The sequence below is a fragment of the Xyrauchen texanus genome, chromosome 49 (assembly GCF_025860055.1).
Source record: "Xyrauchen texanus isolate HMW12.3.18 chromosome 49, RBS_HiC_50CHRs, whole genome shotgun sequence".
Lineage (NCBI taxonomy): Eukaryota > Metazoa > Chordata > Actinopteri > Cypriniformes > Catostomidae > Xyrauchen > Xyrauchen texanus.
The window spans coordinates 13,462,750-13,484,175 of record NC_068324.1 but is presented as its reverse complement, the minus strand read 5'-3'; the positions used below and the strand labels follow the sequence as shown (position 1 = coordinate 13,484,175).

At 37.1% G+C, this 21,426-nt stretch overlaps 1 long non-coding RNA gene and 1 pseudogene across 1 annotated transcript; both read left to right on the top strand.

Annotated features, from left to right (window-relative positions):
• The first annotated feature begins 76 nt into the window (after positions 1 to 76).
• LOC127640654 (uncharacterized) lies at positions 77 to 14,483 on the top strand. The gene is made up of 5 exons (XR_007970102.1): positions 77 to 412; positions 6,035 to 6,131; positions 8,853 to 8,990; positions 12,052 to 12,140; positions 12,628 to 14,483. It is a non-coding gene; the product is annotated as an uncharacterized LOC127640654 (long non-coding RNA).
• Positions 14,484 to 16,088: 1,605 nt separating this feature from the next.
• Positions 16,089 to 21,426, top strand: part of LOC127640606 (very-long-chain 3-oxoacyl-CoA reductase-A-like) — a 29,531-nt pseudogene continuing 24,193 nt past the window's right edge.

Genomic DNA, 21,426 nt, shown 5'->3' with positions numbered 1-21,426 from the left:
AACTGATGCTCATTGATGCTGATCCTTTTTTATTGGGGGCTGGGGGGGGGGGTGTCACTGCAGCGACGGAGGCAAATCGGAGCCCTTGCATGGAGCTGGAGAAGCAAATGTAATGTACATTACATTCACTTCACGTAACGCTCCTGAGCGATGTCTTTGTGAGTGTTTTTTTTTTTCTTACTGGCAGCTAAAAATAGCATCAGTGTTTGATCTTGGTCCAGAAATAGGCAGAGGGTTTCACTTGTATAAAAAGGACTGCGATTCTGAGAAAACTTGGACGTGTTGCTGAGGATAGAAATGAATCGAGGGCAGTATGTGAGCTTGTTGTTTTTTTCTGTAATGTGATCACGGCTGACTGAATTTATACTCACGTATATGTTTTCCCTGCTTTCAGCAAGGGCTTGCAGCACTGGTAAGTATGCACCACAATTTTGGTTCGATACATTTTTATTTGATTTTTGCATGTTTTGTTGCAAGCATGCTGTTAGGTAATGTGCCATTCCCGCCAATGAAACGTCGTAGATGCAACCATTTTTTTCATGCATAGCATGTCATTTTCACCTAGTTTTAAAAATGAAATAAACCAATCTCTTCTGAGAACAGGAATCTCGCGAATGGTAAATAAATGAGCCAAAAAGCAAATCCAAACTCCTTTGTCTGACGGCGCTGTTGAGTCATTTTATACCGATTTGCTTCTTCGCTACAGCTGAAAGTGTGAATGGAAACAGATAACACTTGAGCGAGAGCACTGTATTTCTTAAATATGTGAAGAAGAAGAAGAAGAAGAAGAAGAAGAAGAAGAAGAAGAAGAAGAAGAAGAAGAAAAATAGGCTAATAAATATAGTTGGAAGATGCTCTCAGTGTGAACACCAGGGGAAACCCTGTGCCTGCCCATAAACTGGTGCCGAAAATACCGAGTGTGGCGTCAAGGGGTTCCGTGGATCCTTTCCCCCGCAACAAAATTGCCCGTAAATGGTCAGCACTGTTTTGGGCATCACACATTAAATGGTGTCACCTCCTGCTTGCCACATATTCTCAAACTGCAAAATCAAAATAAACGCTTTTAAGGCAATTTTGCAAGCTTCCCGCCTGCGCTGTTTGAACCGTTCCATCAGATGTGCTTGAGACTGTGTAGCTATCGGCGGATTCACATGGATTACTCTTCCGCCCACGTCATTTTCAGTATACAGTACTGCAATCGTCTGTTTTCTATTGCTATGGAACATAATACTGGGCTTGTGCCAAAAACGAATGCGTTTACTGAGCATTCAACGCAATTTGTGCAGTTCCGCAAAAAATCACTGATCGGCAGTGTTGTTTTGATCAAAGCATCTCTTAATTAATTTGTAAGTTCAATCTTGCTGCGCACACAGTTCCCCGAAAATGCATAGCTGCAAACTGTCTTGTTTTGAAGAAAGTACCAGCTTAGTATACGATTTTTTTCCGGCTGCAAATCAGTGTCACTACGAGAGTTCACTTATACAGATCCAAACGAACGGTCCTTCATATGTACAGGTCATTCGAGAGGGGGCAATGTCCAAAACCAATATTTACATGTTAACTATCGAGTTCCATCTCGCTTTAATACTCGTCGTATTCTTAGAACTGTGCATGCCAGAGTAGCCTACAGTACCGTTTTATGTTCAGGAATTATCAACCAGTGCCTGCAAGACGATCGTTACAGAAAAACTCATTACCTTGACCTTTTCAAAGACACAGTAGTCTCTCTTTCTAAAACACACATATCCCAGACATAGCAATATCTTCCTAACATAATACTGGCGTTGTAATTTGAGTGAAAACACGAAATTATCCGAGTCGTGACTGCTATTGAGTAATATGTGCGCGTTGGCTGCGTCAGGAGATGCAGTCGCTGTGCGGTGCAGACAGAAGGGGGAGAATCGTGACTGTCTGGAGACGTCCGCAAATGATGCGACCACCCAATAAAATCCTTATAATGGTCGAATCTGGGCTTGATTTTTTTTACACCTGTTATATCTCAGTCTTATCTCGTTGACTTTAGCCACCTCAACCTCCCCTTGCACCACGAAGTCGCAAGAAGAATCAGTGATTAAAGGGGAGGGAGGGGGGAATCTTGGTTTGGGATGAATTTAGACTGGGGGAGGGGGCGGGGTGTCCAGTTATAGATCGTGACCCTCCCACTTCGTATAGTTTTTTGCATAGAGTTCCAAGAATGGATGACCAGAGACAGTTGTGAATTTTGACAAATGACTCTGCTGTACATATGTCGAGTGGATGCAGAAAAATAAATTCACGGGTAAGTCAAATGAAGTCACGTTCCACAGCTGGATTAGTTATATGGCCAAAACAGGTGCCAATGGGAGGACCTAATATTGTTGTGTTGTTATACCTTTATTAATATTTATTTTATACTGTTGTAAGGCATTGATGGTTTAGGTGCATTTGTAAAATATTGCTGTAAAATAGCATTGTAAATGTATGCAATGGTTAGTAACTAAACTTGTTTATTTGATTTGTCTGCAGTAAGATGTGTTGCCACAATAATGTACAGAATTTGTTATGTTCTGCTGTTGATTTAGAAACCCCCGTGTCTTCGCTGAGTGGTATCCGCCAGTGAACTCTCTGTGGTCATGCAATGAAATTGCCTCAGAAGCCTGTCATGTTGTTGTCGTTGTGTTGGCAATGTGGTACTTTCTTGTTTTACATGGACAAGTAATGTGAGTCGCTTGTCGTTTTGTTAAATGACCACTGAACGTCGTGTGCAATCGCTCCAAATGTGTATCTCTGTTTTGAATGGATATTCATGGCGATGTACTTGCAGACATGAAGGCACGCCACCCCTACATGGTGTATGTATGCATAGAGACGTAGCAACCCATTTTGAGAACAGGGCGAACAAATTCGCTTGGCAAAAACAAGAAAAAAAATCAGTATAATGTTATTGTCTTACACGGAATATTTCTGGTCACTTGAGCCAACTAGGATACAATTTGGTTTCCCTTTTCTTTCTTTCTTTCTCTTTTTTTTTTTTTTTCAAAAAGGGGGGTCCCTATATGAGCAAGACACCGATTGGTGGATGACGATTTTTTGTTTGCTCCAATAAGATCTCTCGCTACTCTCTATTTATTGCGAGCAGATTACAGACTGCTCTCTCCTCACCAAGAGCACTTCAGTTCTCCACCAAGCGACATCACGAACGAGAGGATATATATCATAGTAGCAACAAAATTGCCTGGCAAAAAGAGAGGAGCTCAGTGGTAGTTGTATTATGTGTGTCTGTGTTTTTGTTTAGATGTAATTATTTCTGCGCATGTTGGTAGGTAGGAGCCAGGATAAAGACAGGGGAAATGAACTACTGGGAATGAGTGAATTCAGCACCGCGGACAGCGCTCGCACTCAGAATACTTGCATTTGGACGCTGCCGCTCTGAAAGCTTCCCATGCTTGTAGAATGTGAATGAGTTGGATACAGTTCAGCCAAGGGAAAAGGCTTCGGTGTCTCGTTTTCCCGATGTCGGACACAATAGGACTGGGAAACGAGGGAGACCCATTCACACAAGACACCTGGATGTCATTGTTTGATGTCACGGATTTTGCTGCACGCAGACTGCGATTTGTCTTTCGCGAATCTTTTTGCGGTCTGGGCTTGCTGTTCATAAGTATCTAGCTGGGAAGCCCTTACCCCAAAAAGCATTTGCGGAAGGCGCATTCACCGAATTTTCAGCGTGTGATACTACATACACTCCGTGGATTAAAATACCTGCTTGAATTTATTCATCATTATTATTATTATTATTATTATTATTATTATTATTATTGTTGTATTTTTTTCTACTGATTCTTTGTTGTCACCTTATATTTCTTTAGCAGAAATATGTCATCACTGTGTATTGCGGCTCAAATTCAAATGTAAATCCGAACTTCTCTCCCAGTTACGTCCCCAAAGTCTGAGATCCCTCCTGTCGAGAGTTATCTGGCGTCTCCATTGCCAGAATATTTGCTCTCGTTAATACGATTACAAAAGTCACCCAAACAAAACCACAGTACCACCAACGAGGTTCCAGTTTGCACGTGGGAAAACACAGATGCCTGTTGGTGGGCATCTCGTTAGTGTGCTTATCACTTAGAATCCAAACAATGTGGAATGACCCCACCCTGTTTGCAATAACATATAAGATGTACATCCTGTTGGACAGTTATAATTCTACAAAGATTTCAAATTAAAATATCAGCCTCATTGACTGTGTGTGTGTGTGTGTGTGTGTGTGTGTGTGTGTGTGTGTGAGTTGGGTTTTGTGGTTTACGAGGACATTTTTTAGGTTACACTCTAGTAATTACGAGGGTATTATGATATAAGTGTGGCAACCTAGTGTCCTCGTACTTCAAACGGCTAAAAAAATCATACTAAACAGTGTTTATATATATATATATATATATATAAAAATGCCAAAGGATTTCTATGCGTGTTAGGTTTAGGGGTAGGGTTAGTGGATAGAATACAGTTCGTACAGTATAAAAATCTTTATATCTATGGAGAGTCCTCATAAGGATAGCCGCACCAACATGTGTGTGTGTGTGTGTGTGTGTGTGTGTGTACAGATCACGTCACTCTAGGTGCCCAAAGACAACAAGGTTTCACTCAACCTCTTCGTTTTCTTTTCTTACATTCCCTCTCTCCCTCTTTTTACACACTCTTTTGGTCTCTCTATATATTTCTTTCACACACACAGAGACACACACACACACACATACAGTATTTTGGAAAATGACTCCTCGATGGAATATGACACACCTACGCATACCCAGGATATAACATGTAGACACTTTGAATGATAAAGATTTTTATATAGCCTATGCCATGCAAAAATAGTCCATTGAGAGATCCTCAGCAACTACGAAGTGACGTGATCTGTGTCACTACAATCAAAAAGTTATGGCATCGTTGGTCCTCCCTTTCCATTTGGTGTGCCACTCACCAACAGAATAATGAGTTGTTCCATGTCCTATAGTTGAGAGTAAGCCTAATACAAATGCCCCCATTATGCGCTACAGTATCTGCAAACTGCTCTTGAGTCCCTTAGTGACGACAACCCCAACTTCCTTCAGGTCAGACTAACATTAATTCCGACTCAAGCGTATCTGTTCCCTCACACATTATTCAATTATAACAGAAGGGCATTACCTTTCGTTTATATGGCTATAAAGATGAGAGCAATTAAAGTAGGCTATAACAAAAACAGGCCTAACTCCCCAAATGAGACCAAACGAGGCCCTCCAGATATTTGTTGGCAGCAATATTAAGAAACTCCATCAGAACGCCACCTGACAGGATTTCTCTTTGACGACTGAAAAAGGTTTCCATTCATAAAGACAAAATGTTTTGAAAAAGAATCTATTTGTTAATAGACATAAGCAGCAATATTAAACAATATAAGGGCTGGTCGTGTTGATTCAGTTGTGAACAAGGATTCTTGATTCAAGAGATTCATTTGATGCTCGGACGAGAGAGTCGAGGTGGGCTGCGGGGCATTAAGCTGGATTTACAGGTGGTCTGGTAAAGAGTTGGCATTTTATTTCATTATGAAATATTTGACTGCATGAATGCCTGATAAAATAGGTCTAGAAATGTTACAATAAAAAGCTTTAGGACGAAGCCAGACGACGAACGAGGACAATTTGTAACTTTTTATTAACCAATTAACTTTTACTGTGTAAATGCATCATGCATAAGTTTTTATAGGAACGTTTTTACGTCACATTTAGTGCGGTGGACATACAGTTATATTCTCTTGTTGTGTATGTCTAAAACCCCAATCGAAAAGTTAATGAAATGTGTTTCATGAACACGCATTGAATGGCATGATGTACCTACAAACGGCTTTTCCATCCATACTGCATTTTTCCCCTTGACGTTAGACATATCAATGCTTCGCATTCATTTGGACACTTTCCCGCCCAAACCCCCCGTGTTGTGTATTTTTAAGTGCCTGTTAACCTCTCAAAAGACGCCACTGGCATTCATGTCCAACTTTGTGCTCTTGTGTTTTACAAAGGGAAAAGTGAACAAACTTGAGGGATCCATCGGCTAAAGGACTGGAGGTGAAACGCTCCGTCCATCCTCTTGATCGTGACCGTGACGTCACTGCCATTGTAAGTATGTCTCTTCTTTGGTTTCGAGAGATTGTCCATTCTTTCTTTCTTTCTTTCCACCTCAGTCCTTTAGAAGGCTTCTAAGCGCCGTTTCAAAAGAGTTGATTTCTCCACATTACAAGGTTTCAACTGCTGAAGGTTATTTCTTTGTTATTGTGCCTATGAAACCCCATGTTTAGTGCTAGATTCAACAGTCCTGTGTAATGTCTGAGAACTACAGTAGCTCTTTGTAAAACAGCTGTAAGTCATGAAGGTGGGCGTGGCGCCTTGTGTATAAAAGACCTTACAGGTTTGTGTTAAGAGAACATGGACAATTTTTATATGTTTCTTTATTTAAAGTTTGAAAAATGTCTTGATATAAAATTAGGGGATGTAGAATTGTGTTTGTCTCACTTTTGAAAGACAAATATGCTTTTTAAAAATCCTATTTTGATTTGGAATACTGTTCTGATTTGCATGGCATCCAATGCTTACAAGTATAGATACATGTAAAACGTACACAGACACATTGTCAAGATCACACACATACACACACATACAAACACACACTGGTTTTAAAACCTGCACGCTTCTGAAGTTAAATCTGATATCAGTCTTTGTCAACAATTTCAGTATTTATTATACTTCATCTTGGTGTGTGACTCTGAACAGTATTTTGACAGTTTTTCACTTCAGTATAGTTTAGTATAGATGAAAAGGATCATTTTAGTCCTTGTTTTTTTTTGCGGCCACACCTTGAGACTATAGTCTGATTTAGTCTTTTAACATTGTTTGAAACTTTGAAAATCTTAAATAATATTATTAATACTATTTTGTACATCTCTGATATGCAGAATATATTATATTATATTATATTATATTTGCAGTAAAGATAGATGTGTATTGAAAGCCTGGCTAATGTGCACAGTAAAATCAATTTATTGTGCATTTTTTACCTCCTTAAAATAAATACTGGAAATGTCTTTTGTCTTTTTTGTCAAAATTTCCAGCTGACAGTTCTCACCATATGCACTGTTTTTCTTACCTGTGGTCTGAGAGTTGGCATTACTGAAGGTGTGGCTGTACACAGTCATGCAATAACTCACATTTGTTAAGAACATGTATGTAGTTTGATGAATTGTTGGCTCAAGGATAAATTGACAGAAGTTTAAACTTCTGTTTGTTTGTATTTGTTATTTCTAAATCTATTGTGTAAGTTTTAATCATTTAGGTTTTGTTTTGTTTTAAACACATACCATCTTAAAAGGACCAGGTTTTAAATGGACAACAAAAACATCATACCCAAAATGGATCAAGATAACATCTTTTCCTAATTTTTTATTATGAAATAGAATCTGCTGTTGCAGTTTTTGAGCAAGCTCCGATTGATGTCATTTCACAGATTGAGTTTTGGCTCAATTGGGAACTCTTGAATAATTTGAACTTCACCAGTCAAGATATTTTAGTCTCCAATGACACTGTTTTTGTGCCCTTTGTTCACTCTTGTACACTTTATTTTTCCAGCTCGTCCTTTCTGGGCTCTCTCAATATATTTGCTTGCTTGCTTTAGAAGGAACTGTCATGTTAAAGACATGTTTCAGAATATTCTCCTCATCACGAAGTCTCATAACAAAAGGATGACACATACATTTCTTAAACACATCCAAAAAAATTATGCAACTTTTCAGCATTACACAATGTAAAGCTTATATTCATATCTAATACCTTTTAGCTGCCATTCTAATCAGTCTACAGGAACATGATCCCAATATAAGATTTCATTAAAAATAATAATTATGATTTGATAAGGTGTACAGGAATGAAAGCCACATGCACTGACAAAAGGAAAATGTACATATGCTTTCCCCTTTCCCTTCTTCTCTTTTCACATTTCATCCATCCATTCATATGTGTCAGGAAAGGTGTGAGGGATGAGTCACTTATGGGTGGAGGTTTTAGGGGAGGGGAGTGTCCTCTTGTACCTAAGAGGGTGGTCCCGTCATGAGAATGTGTCACGACTTCACTGCAGAAGTCATACTCATTCACGCATTCACTCGGCACTAATATGCCCTCTACACAACAGTGTGAAAGTAGTTGTTATACTGTAAACTATTTTAGTCAATTATCTGATTATGTTTTCAATAGTATGTGCACTTCAATGCCCAGATTATTTACCTAATTCCATCCACTGTGTGTCTGAGCAATATCAGATGTCAAAATGGTTATTTTTGGTCAAATAGATTTTTCTATATTTTCTGTTATCAGTTATCTTGTCCAGAATAAACAGCACTAAAAGGATATAAGTTGAGTTTTTGTTCATTAATGGAGGTAACATCCATTAAAATAAGGCCCTCTAAAAACACATTCCTCTGTGCTGGAATTGCTGTCATTACATTACGGTTGATTATTTAGCTTTTGTTTAAATAATACAGTAAGAAATTATTTTATGAAATATAACTAAAGATGTAATTTGTAATATATGGATGGAGAGATAAATGTCACTTTACATTCAGAGCCATCTAAAATATAATACAGTACAAAAACCTTAACTATAACCATAAAAACTATTAAATATTGAATATAATTACCATTTAGTTATTTGTTTTTGGCTTGAATGAAGTTCTGTTAAACACTGTAAACAATGAGTATATGTATGTGTTTGTGTGGGTGGGTGGATATTCATGTCTGTAAGCAAGACACATATTTTATGAAGTTTCTTAATCATTGTTTATGTATTTGCAGAAAATCATGTGATGGCAGGACATCAAGGCAAAAGAGAGATGAGGGGCTCAACTGAGTACGTTCCTCAAGGAAGGAGATGGACAGATAACACGAATGGAAGCTGACACAGGAAAAGGATGGAGTCGATCAAAAAAAGAGGTATCAACCGACTCCTATTCGGGGCAGCATGGGTGTGGCCCGCACCCAAATTACTTGTAATGCAAAACACACTTTCTGAATCATTACATCCTTGTACACCTTGGGGTTCTCGATGGGTGAAAATGAATGCCCCAATATCTGGATTGATCAAACATGTAATTCAAAATATATTTTTACATAAATGGATCAGTTAAAGCAAGCATTAAACAAGTAGTAACAGAGGAATCTAAAGCACTCTAGTGCTAAACAAGACTCAAAGAATTAAAAGAAAAGAAAAGAAAAACAGCATTCAGTCTGTTGGGTGTGTTATGTCATAAAATCGCATTTAAAAATATAAATGTCTCTCTCTCTTTGTCAAAATATTGAGTGAGCAACAATTCGGAACACAATTCTGTTTTTGCATGCTTGCAGATTAGTCTGCTCTCACTGGAGTTTCTCACTCCATAAGACTGTTAGATCCCTACTACATGTGTTTAAAGAAGACAAGAGGGTTTTTAGGTTGTCGCTAATCCTTAAAGTACAATGTAGATGTGACAGGTCAGATTCGATAGAGACGTGGCAAAAGTGAAGGCTCGATAGGCACAAAAAGGAAGAAGGGGTAACAATGAAAACATTGATGACCCATATGGACACATATATAAACAATTTTAAACAGCAAAAATAAAAACAGTTTGCATTATTGATCATTTTTAATCAGTTTAATCACAGTGTTATAAGAAGCACACAGGAAGGTTAAAAAACAGAACAACTAAACATAAAAGTTAGAACAAATATGTTAGTTATCATTTATATGATTTTTAGTTTATGAAGATAAAATACATTAACTTCATATATAATTTTGTTTTTTGTTTTTAGTTTTAACGATACTCCAACTAAACTGAATGTCAGAAAAATATTAAAAGGCTCATAATATCTTTTAGCTTGTGTTAAAGTGCTTATCTTTTGAACTGAAAAATCAACTGATATTGCCACCTATTAAAATGAGAGTGAAAGTAGCTGAAACTAGTTTTACAATACAAATATTAAGTGAACATATTAGCCAATTAATTCATCTGCACAGAAAACCAGTTTCACCTGGTGCTTTGAGTAAATACATGATGTTTTCAAGGGGGTGGGGGTTTTGTAGGAGTTACATTCAGTTTTTCTTGTTATTCATATGAAATCTAGAGCCAGAAAGATGGAGAGCCGAAAACTGACATCTTAACCACACACAAGAATGAATGTAATGTACTAACCTCAGAGAGTGGTAGGCCACAGCAGACTGCAGAATGGCAAAGCTATATACTGCTATATATATATATATATATATATATATATATATATATATATATATATATATATATATATATATAGTATCATAATTCTTGTTGCAAATCAGATTTCATAATTTCAGACAGACTTTAGGTCTGTTTATTTTACTGTTTGAGAGATGACATAAAACTAATTAACAAATTGTCACCATTCTATGTTGATAACTTAAGATACTATATCCAGTAAATCCTTAAAGAGTGTCAGGGAAGAGTTTTGTGGGCATCTGCATATTTTAAAAGAAGCAGGATTGACTTAGGAAACACATAGTCATAGTTGTCATATCTATTGTGAGCAGCTAATTCATGTGCAGGCAAAACGTATGTGTGTACTTTATGTGTGTGTGTGTGTAAGGCACTCCCAAATAAGTATAAAGGGAGGTGTATTGTTTTTGTCAGTACAGAGTGCATTTGTTTGAATAACAGCTCACTTTTAATCATTATTTTAAGGTCTATGTGCATGTAAAAAATGTCTTGTAAATGAATGCATGCACGCGTGTTTTAAAGTGTCTGTGTGTGTGCAAAATAACTTTGTGGATAAATTTGTGTGTATTTGTGTAGAAGTGTGTAAGGTGTACGTATATTTAAATACCAAAAAGTATGCATAGTGGGTGTGTATTTTTGTGTAAGTTTTAGTATATTTCAGAATGCTTAGTATATAATTTGTAAGGTCTCTGTGTATTTGCAAAACCTCTTATGTAAAATGTGTGTGTGTGTGTGTGTGTGTGTGTGTGTGTGTGTGTGTGTGTGTAAATGATAAAAAATATGAATGTGAAGGAATGTGTGTTTGTTTTTGCCAGTTGTAACAGTGTGTGTGCAAATTTACTTATCAAAAAGAATGCTTAGGGAATGTGTGTGACATTATGAGTGTGCTAGTTTATGTTTGCATAATTATTGCAAGCTGTGTGTGTGTGTGTGTGTGTGTGTGTGTGTGTGTGTGTGTGTGTGTGTGTGTGTGTGTGTGTGTGTGTGTGTGTGTGTGTGTGTGTGAATGCATGGACATATGAGTATGTGTAGTAAATTTGCCCAACATTTGTGGGTATAACTGTATGTAAAGGGCTGTATATGTGTGTGTGTGTATGTGGTTAAGTGTGTGGCTGAGAGACTGTGAAACATGCATATGAGCATTGAGAATGAGATGGCAGAAAAGATGAGCCAAATAACATCACATGCAACATGCAATTATCAATGTCAAAATATCAGGTACAGAAAGCATTGCACAGTCCAAAAGAATTAACATATATTTAGAATAATTTTTATAAATAATGTTAAAATGCATTTTTGCAGCAATGTATATATTATGTCAATTAAATTTTAGGGCCAAGTGTGTGTAGGAACTGACACGCACTTTACAATAACAATTTTCAAACTGGAGGTTTCTCTGTTTCTGAAAATTTACACTGAATAATTTTGAGAGGTTTTGTTTTAATACAAAATACAGTATGAATTTAGTTTGTCAGGTCACACAAAAATACTGATTCACAAACATTATGTATTGTGAAATTTAATAAGACTTGTGTCTCTAGACATATGATGAAAACAGAATATTATGGAATGATTTGACAAATGACTGTTTAATTTTAATTGCTATATAACACGATGTTTATTTGTCTATGTGTCTGTGAAAAAAATATATTCTTAAAAACACACACAAAACCAAATATTTACATGGCTCTAAATATTCTTATATCTGTTGTATGATATGATCAATCTTGATCTGTTTGTGCATGTTTTGTCTTTTGAAACATGTCTAGTGTGGAAAAGGCCTCAGTCGTGAGAACAGTCGAGTTCCTGCAGTCATCTGATTCAGAACATGCTCATGGGAGGACAAAGAAATAAGAAGGTATGTATTCTCACATATTGCATAAGTATATATTCTTGTACTATTGAGTATATATTTTTATCATGTAATGTGGTAAGTGACCTGCATCAGGTTGTCAGTATACTAAAGTATCTCTCCATAAATGTCATACAGGAGATTCTAATCACATTCATCGTAGAAATCAAATAGAGACTGATGGATAAAGATGATAGATTTTCTGAATGAAGTGTGGTGTTGATAAAAGCCTGAAATATATTATTTAAAAGCATGATATGCTTAGTGCTATGTCATCACTAACTATTTTTAGATTTTACATAAATTATGCATAACACAGAGGATATTATTTATTGTTATTGATAACAATATATATTGTATATATATATATATGTATATATATATATATATATATATATATATATATATATATATATATATATATATATATACACACACACACACACACACACACACGCGCACATACAATGTTTTACTTTTTATGTTTTTACAGGATCCAACCCTGGGAAAACTTGTAACTTGAAGATGCACAAGATTAACCTCATATCAGTGACTTTAATTCTGCTTTACACCTGTTAATGGATATTCAGCAAGTTGATTAATTTGTAGCAGGACAATAACACCTTCAGGTATTTAAAATCTCTGTTTGTAAAGGACTTCTTGTATGAGCTGGACATTGCTAATGTTGTCAATTTCAGACGTATTTTTTCTGTTTTGTATAAATGTAGAGCAAATACTACACTCAGAAAAGTGATAACAGTTTTAAGGTAAATAAATAAATACATAATAAAGGTAAACATAAAATCGCGTACAGATTATGTCCTCGTTGCTGTAGGTGTTCACGCGCTGAGTGAAATTGTGTAGACCAGAGGATCACGTGAACGCTTGTGTTGATTTGTTGTGTTTTAATTTGAAAGTCGTGGTAGGACAAGACAAATGTAATCTGATTTAATCTCATATTCTTCTGAGCATTTATTGTACCATTGTAAATAATACTCTGTATATATGTCTTAGAATAGTTTTGTTGTGCGAGTGCTAAGAACAGCACGTGTGACCAGAGAGCAAAAGGATGTTTTAAGGCTGTTGTAGCAATCTGCAGCTGTCGCTGTCCGCTGCGCGTGGTGCTGAATTGTGCGCGAACGGGACAAAGAAGCTTATAATTTCTATTGAACAAAGCTAAAGTTTCTATACGTTCTCTTATTGTATGGTGTATTGTATATGTATAATACAGTTTAATTACATTGGTGTTTAAAAACGATGTTAAATTGTGGTCTAACAAAAAAGATGACATGGTTTTAGGATAACTAGATGGTAAACTAATAATATTCATCTTATTTAAAGTATCATAGGGTTATAGGGGGCTGAGTAATGGCAAATATTGGGGGCAAGATCAGTAAGTGTCGAGGAGGTTAAACAGGAATTTAAAATTGGACGAGTGTGTTAAAAGTAAGAGTGACTGAGAAGGTGTGTGTTTGTTTTTGTGAGTGAGTGAGAGAGAGAGAGAGTGTGTGTGTGTGTGTGTGTGTGTGTGTGTGTGTGTGTGTGTGTGTGCGTGTTTTTGTGATTTACGAGGACAATTTTGTAAGTTAGAAATTAGTAATTACAAGGGTATTATGCTATAAATGTGATTTATGAGGACATTTCTAGTGCCCCCATAATTCAAATCGCTTAAAAATCATACTAAACAATGTTTTATTGAAAATGTAAAAATGCAGAAGGTTTTCTGTGATGATTAGGTTTAGGGGTTGTGTTAGGTTTAGAGGATAGAATCTATAGTTTGTACAGTATAAAAGTCATTATGTCTATGGAAAGTCCTCATAATGATAGGTAGACCAACATGAGTGTGTGTGTGTGTGTGTGTGTGTGTGTGTGTGTGTGTGTGTGTGTGTGTGTGTGTGTGTGTGTGTGAAGGAATTCATATTGAAAATTGTATGTGTAGTTTGTTAGTACAAAGGCAGTACAATTTTAACAAATCCAGATTTTACGTATACTATAATGTATATAATTATAATCGCAAAATATAGCCTACTGTGGTTCAAACGTTGACATTTTAGCGCTCTGTGAATATCGGATTAATCTAGCTCCACGTGTCTTTTATTTTCATGACGTGCTCTTTTTTCTGCTTTGATGTTTTTCGTGATATATGTCTGTATTTATTTAAATATTTAAATCATGCAGTGTACTACGTCGGAATGTAACTGTTTTGAATTGTCTAGTTATATCTCTACATGATATCAAGTGGCTAAGTGGATGTACATTGCAAAATCCGAATGCTGGAAGTTTGTCGTTCTTGTGGATTCTTTACTGACATTTGAATTACAATATTATGTTATAAACTGATTTCTTCCTTCCCTGACTCGGTGCAAATAAAATGTTTTGCATTATTTAACAGTCTCGCTTGTTTTTGTTTTGTATCTGTCTGTTTTTAATACATTGATGAAGTGTATAAAAATAAATAAAAATAAAACAAATCTACAAAACTAAATTTAAATCTGGCACATTGCAAACCTTCGTGATTAAAGCCTGACATGAAAAAAGACAAGAGAATGAGGGCAATGCATAGGCTAAAACCTTGCACAGCCAGGTCATGTTGCAATTCAAAATACAGAGATTAAAATGCTTTTTCTTGACGAAGCCAATACTTTTTTGTACTCAGCACTCTGATGTCTGTATGTTATGTGCGTTACTTGAATTGTGCACGTGTCGGTTGTCTTATATTTAAGGTTACATTTCGGGTCGTGAGGACAACTGAATGGCGACAGTGGGCATGGATGTGTTGAGAGTGATCCAGTCTGCATGGTTGTCTGACCTAGCCCTGACAAGCTAGAGCAATACATCCGAATGACACGAATTTCAGTGCTTTCAACACTCGTGTTTCACGGAGCTGTGATGCAAGCGCGTGCGAGTTAATTAAAAGTGTGTTTCAGAACCGTAGCTCTGAACTTTTTGTTGGTTCATCTCCAGCATACCTAGTACTATTCGTGTTTACATAACCAGCCTCTCTTCCGCGTTACTCGCGTGGTAAAATCTCGCGATGTTTCAGAACAGAGAGCTGTCTGGTAATTGTAGTTTCATGCTGCAGTAGAGGAACGTCCTATCCACAAGGCGTTCACTGGTTGATTTATTATAAATAAATATGTCTGCACAACAAAAATACCAACGAAAATGTAAAAAAAAGTACGGATATCAGTCCTTATTCAGAGAAGCGCCCTGTTTGTTTATTTTTTGATGGGAATCAAAAACGAAGTTGAGAAGGATAGACTTGCAGTCTCTTTATTTGGTTGTAGGCTACTGTAGTTTACATTGTTGACCTGATGTAAGACTGAAAAATACCTAATTTCTAAATAATTTTAGTATAGAAAAAAAATAAGAAAGAAAGTTATTCTGTCTCTCGAACTAAACGGCACTGAATAAACATGCCGGTCTTTTTTTTTCAGCGCATGACTCATTTGATTGACAGCTCTAGTGAATGAATGACTGGCGTTCCTGTCGATAAATACAAACTTACCGAATGCACATCAGAGGCGGGACAGCACGAGTCCCTTTAACCAATAAGCAACAAGCTTCATTCATAAAATAGTGTGGGGGGTGATCGTTGCGAGCGTGGGTTTGGAGGTTTCATAACCCTGACTGAAACAGAAAAAACAGTTCCGAATCACAACCAATGGCATTCTTTGAATGGAGGTTACCATAATATTTGTCCAATCGCTTCTCAGTCGGAACAGCTTTCGGTCCGCCCCATTGAAACGGAGAACCGAATGAATGAGAATGGGCTCTTTTTGATTGACGCACACAAGAACCAAAGAATGGAAAGTTGCCATTGGCGGACAAGGGTTTTGACCAATCCACAATGGCCGTGGGTTTGAATGTGCGGCGATGGAGTAGGTGGGATGTGTGCACTTAAATCTGGATAGACTAGTATGTTGGAGGAGTTGTAGGGGTGTGATGCCACAACCTGCTTATAAAGTGGCGCACACGTTGAAGCTTTAAAGCAGTGCATTACGCCTAATTTTGCAGGTCATTCACCACACACAGCCAGTCGTAGACATGGAGTCGTCTAACGTGGTGGAGATGCTTCAGCCTGTCGAGAGAGCGCTCTTCTCGGTCGGTGCTTTTACCACGGCCTCGCTGGCGCTGTGGCTGTTGTACAAGATTCTCACTGGCTTTATAGGATATGGGTGCTGGGAAACGGGGATCTAATCTCTCCCAAATTGGGAAAATGGGCTGGTAAGTTGAAAGACCTGCAAGCTTGTGAAAGAAACTGGTGGCATAAATGCAGTTCGTGTTTGAATCATTAATAATGATGAACTTCGAGGATTTGGGGAAAGTAATATAATTGTCACTTTTGGCCGTTTTGCCGCATCAGATGCAATTTAACACCTCATCATCGTTAAAAGAACAAATGTTTATACCTCTCAGCTGAATGTATAGCTATTAAGGAAATGTTAGATCACCAGACTAATTGAGGCATTATAATTTTATGCGTATGTTCAATGGAGGCGACGTGTGTCTCTGGTTGACTGATAGCGCCATACATGCATGTATTATGCGCACATACCAATGTTCTCCGACTCAGTCAGGTGTTGATGCCTGATTCAACTGACATTTTTTAAATGGCATTGCTTTTAACATAATAAGGACAAATTCTATTATTTTAAGTTTTCATTTAGGCCTACAAAAAAAACACTTTTTAAATAATTTCAAACCACAAGCATTGTAAATGAGGCAGTTATATCAGTATTTTTCGTAATTCTAGTTTTTTCTGAATCTTATGTGCCTGGCCTAGCCTGACCCAATTATCCAGTTCCCGGCTGCGCTGTACCAATGTGTGTCCAGACAATCGTGCTTTTCTAGATCGCTTTGACAGTTTCGTGGGTAATTTGCGGCTTAATCTCTCGGTTGATGTCTTTTTGGCCGGTACTGTCGTGTCGAATGTTGACCGCATCATCCCCTCACTGGGGGCACAGAGCTTGGTTTTGGCAACATGACGCAGTTTAAAACGACAATCTTAATTATAATGCGGGTCTATTCCACGTGCGGCATGTAAGGGGAGACTTGTGTGATGCTCAAATTCTAAAATGTCATGATGTTCAGCGCAACGATTGTCTCCTTGGCACAATCGGACTCTGAACACCAAAACTTCAGAAATCGTCTCACTGTGAAATTAGATATTTTTTGACTAGGGCTTATCTTCCCATAGTCTTTCACTTGTTGGGGATGATGCCCAGGCAGCAGGTGTATCAGCATTCAACGCCCCCAGCGGTCGGCATGGTCATTGCACACCGAAGCGGTTTAAAGTTCGCGGTTCCTCCTGAGTACAACGAGCTTTTGAAGATTAGGCCTATTATATATTTTTTTTTAAATCTAAGATGTCTTTTAGCTTATGTTTTGTATTCAAAGCTACTGATTACAGGGACAGATCCCTTATAACAACCTGGGGTTCAGAGCCTTGCTCAAATACATTGTAGAACTTTTTCAGAGTTGCGCCATAGGCCTATTTAATTTGTGATGGGACTGAAAACGAGGTTGAGGAATAAGCGGTGTCCCAAATTACACACTGTATACACTAACAAAATATGCTATCCACTTAACCCTGTTGTGTGTGAATTATTTAAATTGTAGTATCGTCCCAAATGGAACACTTAATGGTTTGTTACGTCACGGAAGCATTCGTCGTTTAACATGGTAAAACATTTAACTTGCATAGTGTGCTGTATTCACAGAAGTTTCACTAGCTGCTATATTCATTTATATCTGTTTTGTCAGACCAGCATCGCAGCCAGGTAACTCCTCCCCTTCCACAATGTACGGCAAGCCACGAGTTCTTGAGTGCACGAGGTGTTCAACATTCCACACTCTGTTTTGACAGTTGAAAAACTGCATCATCCGGGTACTTAAGTACACTTCTTTTTGCTACATTTTCAGTGTTAACATACTACTTACACTACAAAAGGACGTAGAGTAGTGCAGAGGTGTGCCATTTGGTGAGCAGTTTTGTCAACTAAAAACGTTTTTTGGAAAACCTTTTTCAAAGTTACGTCAACCGTACAGCTTATTGAAGAGTGTAAAAAAAATAAATGGTGCTGCTATAAGACTCAAATTTAGGTAATAAAATAACACATCTAAATTAATGAAGATTATAACTTATTCAAGGTCCGTAATTAAAAAAAAATGTATTTCTCCATAGAAATGCATGTATACCTGTACTTCAGTTCACAAGGAGAACTGAGATGGTGTTCACAGGGTCCAGCTTGACCAAAGGGGACACAGATCACCCAAATGGTGATATCACACGAAACTAGCATCTGCAATAAAACATAAAGCTACAAAAGAGTTGAGACCTCTATGAATTATTTTTGTAAGATTTGAACATTTTGTTTTGTTAAAGATTAGGCAATTGAATTAGATGGAAATTTGTTATTCAATTGAAATTTATACGTCTTAAAAACAGGCTAAAATAGTTTTTGGCGTGCATTTCAGAGTGACATTTTGAAGCCCCTTAAAACATTTTGTTCATACATTCTGTAAGTGTGACGTCAAATACTGAGGTTATGAAAGCCACTCCTTGAAACTAGAAAAGCAGGGCACCAGTCAGACACGTTAAGTTTTAGTGTAATTCCACCTCACAGTGCTTGCACACAGGTAAGATGAAGGTAAATTAGTGGAAGTTTCCAAATCTCGAAACTCTTACATGTCAGGTAGCCTATGTGTGTGGTTCCTTGACATGTTCACCCATAATCACTCCCTCGTACATCATCATATAAACATTCACTCGCATGTTGAGGGTATTAAGTCTCTATGGACGTCACAAAACTATACATTTTCAAGATGCAAGTATTGACTTTGCAGTACTTTGAAGGTGAGTCATATAGTGAGTCATGCTTGGGAGTTATGAGGAAGAAGTGGTGTGTTCCTCAGGCATTCCTCGACTGAGACGCTTTCATTTTACGGGAGACCCCTGCTGTTAATTTTGGAAACTGCACTACTTTGGTAACTGTTGATAGCCAGTGTGGTTATGCTATTGTGCATGATCTGCTTGCAGCAGTAGGATCACAGTCTTTTTTTTAAGAACATTGTTATTAGCTATTAGTATGTTAACTTCTCTCTCACAACACCAATAAATCCTGTGCAGCTTTCTTTAAAAAGAATTCACAGATGCATTAACAGACAATATAACTGTTAATGGCTTGCAGAATTCTTTCTTTTTTTGGACAATAAGCATTTTCACAGGTTTGTTTAATCATTAAATGTGAATATGATTGTGTTATTGGTAGCACAGAAACTTTTCATGTCACATTTCACTCCAAAATAATAAAAAAAAATGTGTGCGTGCATTTTACAAACGTTTTAGGCACTTTTGAAAAATTTTGCTTAGTGTAATTTTCTTCAAAAAATAATGCCATGAATAGTTTTCATTTCTAAATTAACGTAATATAAAGACCAGTTAAAAAAAAAGAAAAAGCTAAATCCGTATTTCTTGTGACCACCTTTGCCTTTAAAACAGCACAATTTCTCCTAGGTACACCTGGAATTTTTTCTTTTTTTTTTTTTTGGTTGTTTGCAGATGGTATGTTCCAAGCTTCTTGGAGAATTCACCACAGTTTTTCTATCTATTTAGGCTCAATTGCTTCTATCTCTATGTAATCTCAGACTGACTTGCCGCTCAGTCGGAGGCTCTGTTGGGGGTCATGCAATCTGTTGCAGGGCTCCCTGTTCTTCTATTTGCAAAAGGAATGTTTGGGAGTCTAAAATGTATATTTAATTTTGATTAAATAAAACTCAAGATATAAATAGACGGTTAAGCACATTTCCCCCAAATTTTCATTAATGTAATATTTCCAGATGTCTTATTTATTGTAATTTTCAATATTCTTAATGTTAATTCTAGTTACTAAAGTGCAATACAGTTTTTAAATATATATTAAAAAAGGCAGTAAAACAAAATACTACCATAATGTACTAAACTCTATCCATTTTTACAATTCTATAATTTTTTACATTTTATGCACAATTGCATAAATATACATTGTCAATTTAAACAATCAACACTTTTGATAAGATTTTTAGTCCCAAATCCATTTTAGAGTTATCAAATGCATATTTTAAAATCCTTTATATATATATATATATATATATATATATATATATTTTTTTTTTTTTTTTTTATTTGCTTGAAAATAGCATTTGAAGGTGGTAAATCACTAATAAATACAATTTAAATAATGTCATTATTGTTATGGCAAATGCATTTAATGAGAGGGGGGTGATTAATTGTTATAAATAATGTCACAATGCAAACTTAATGGCCATAAAATTTGGCTTTCATTTCTATAAGCAAAATATAAAATCATATTCCTCATGGTTTTGGTGTGCAAGAAGACCCCAGACATGTTCTTGACAGGTTTCCGAACATTTACCCTAATAACACACGGTCTCATCCACATGTGCAACATTGATTACATCAGATTGCCCCTCTCTTTTACAGTGCACACCCATTACTCTATATGTATGGGTAGGTTTGCTTGATTCAGACTGCCAGGTTTAGAGTTCTTGGTAATTGTTTATTTAACTGGTGCAGTGAACTGTGTCCACGTGGTAGGTTGGCCTTTCTCACAGCTGAGTAGTGATGCTGACCTAGCAGCCAGAATTAGAGCTTCACCCCCACCCTTTCCCATCTATTCTGTCCTCCAGTGTCTCCCTTCATCCATCCTTGGAACACTAAATGTGTTTGAGAATCACCCAGTTATGTATTAGAGCTGTAGTCATTCATAGGGATGGCTCGTTTGTCTAGCACAAACTTGGTTTAACATGCAAATGAGGATGTTTTTATGTTTCAAACCAGCTTCTGGTCAGCACAGGTGAAGTTTATTAGAATGCAGTGTTAGTTTTGTTATAGAAGTGCTTGCATTCAAGTTTTGTTTACTTGCCCATTGTGGATGCACAGGTTTGTGAATAGCAACATTAGCCCATTCATACTAGGTAAAAGGGACAATTTGAATGAGATTCATTCACTAGTGTATGTGGAATGTGCAACTTGTGAATGTGTGAGCCCTTGTGCACCATGAATGATGGCAGTGTGACTGGCTCTTGAAGAGGCAGGGGTGGTGGGGTCTTCAAAGAGAACATTGCCTTTCATGTGACTAACACGCTTGCTGCCACGTGTGAAACCAAGGATACTGGGTAAAATTTGCTACCCCTCATCTATTCTCAGCCCCCTCCTCTCTCAAACCCTATCTCCATCACTATGAACCCCCACTCCCCTTCCGAATCTGTTTGTTCACCCTCTGTGAGC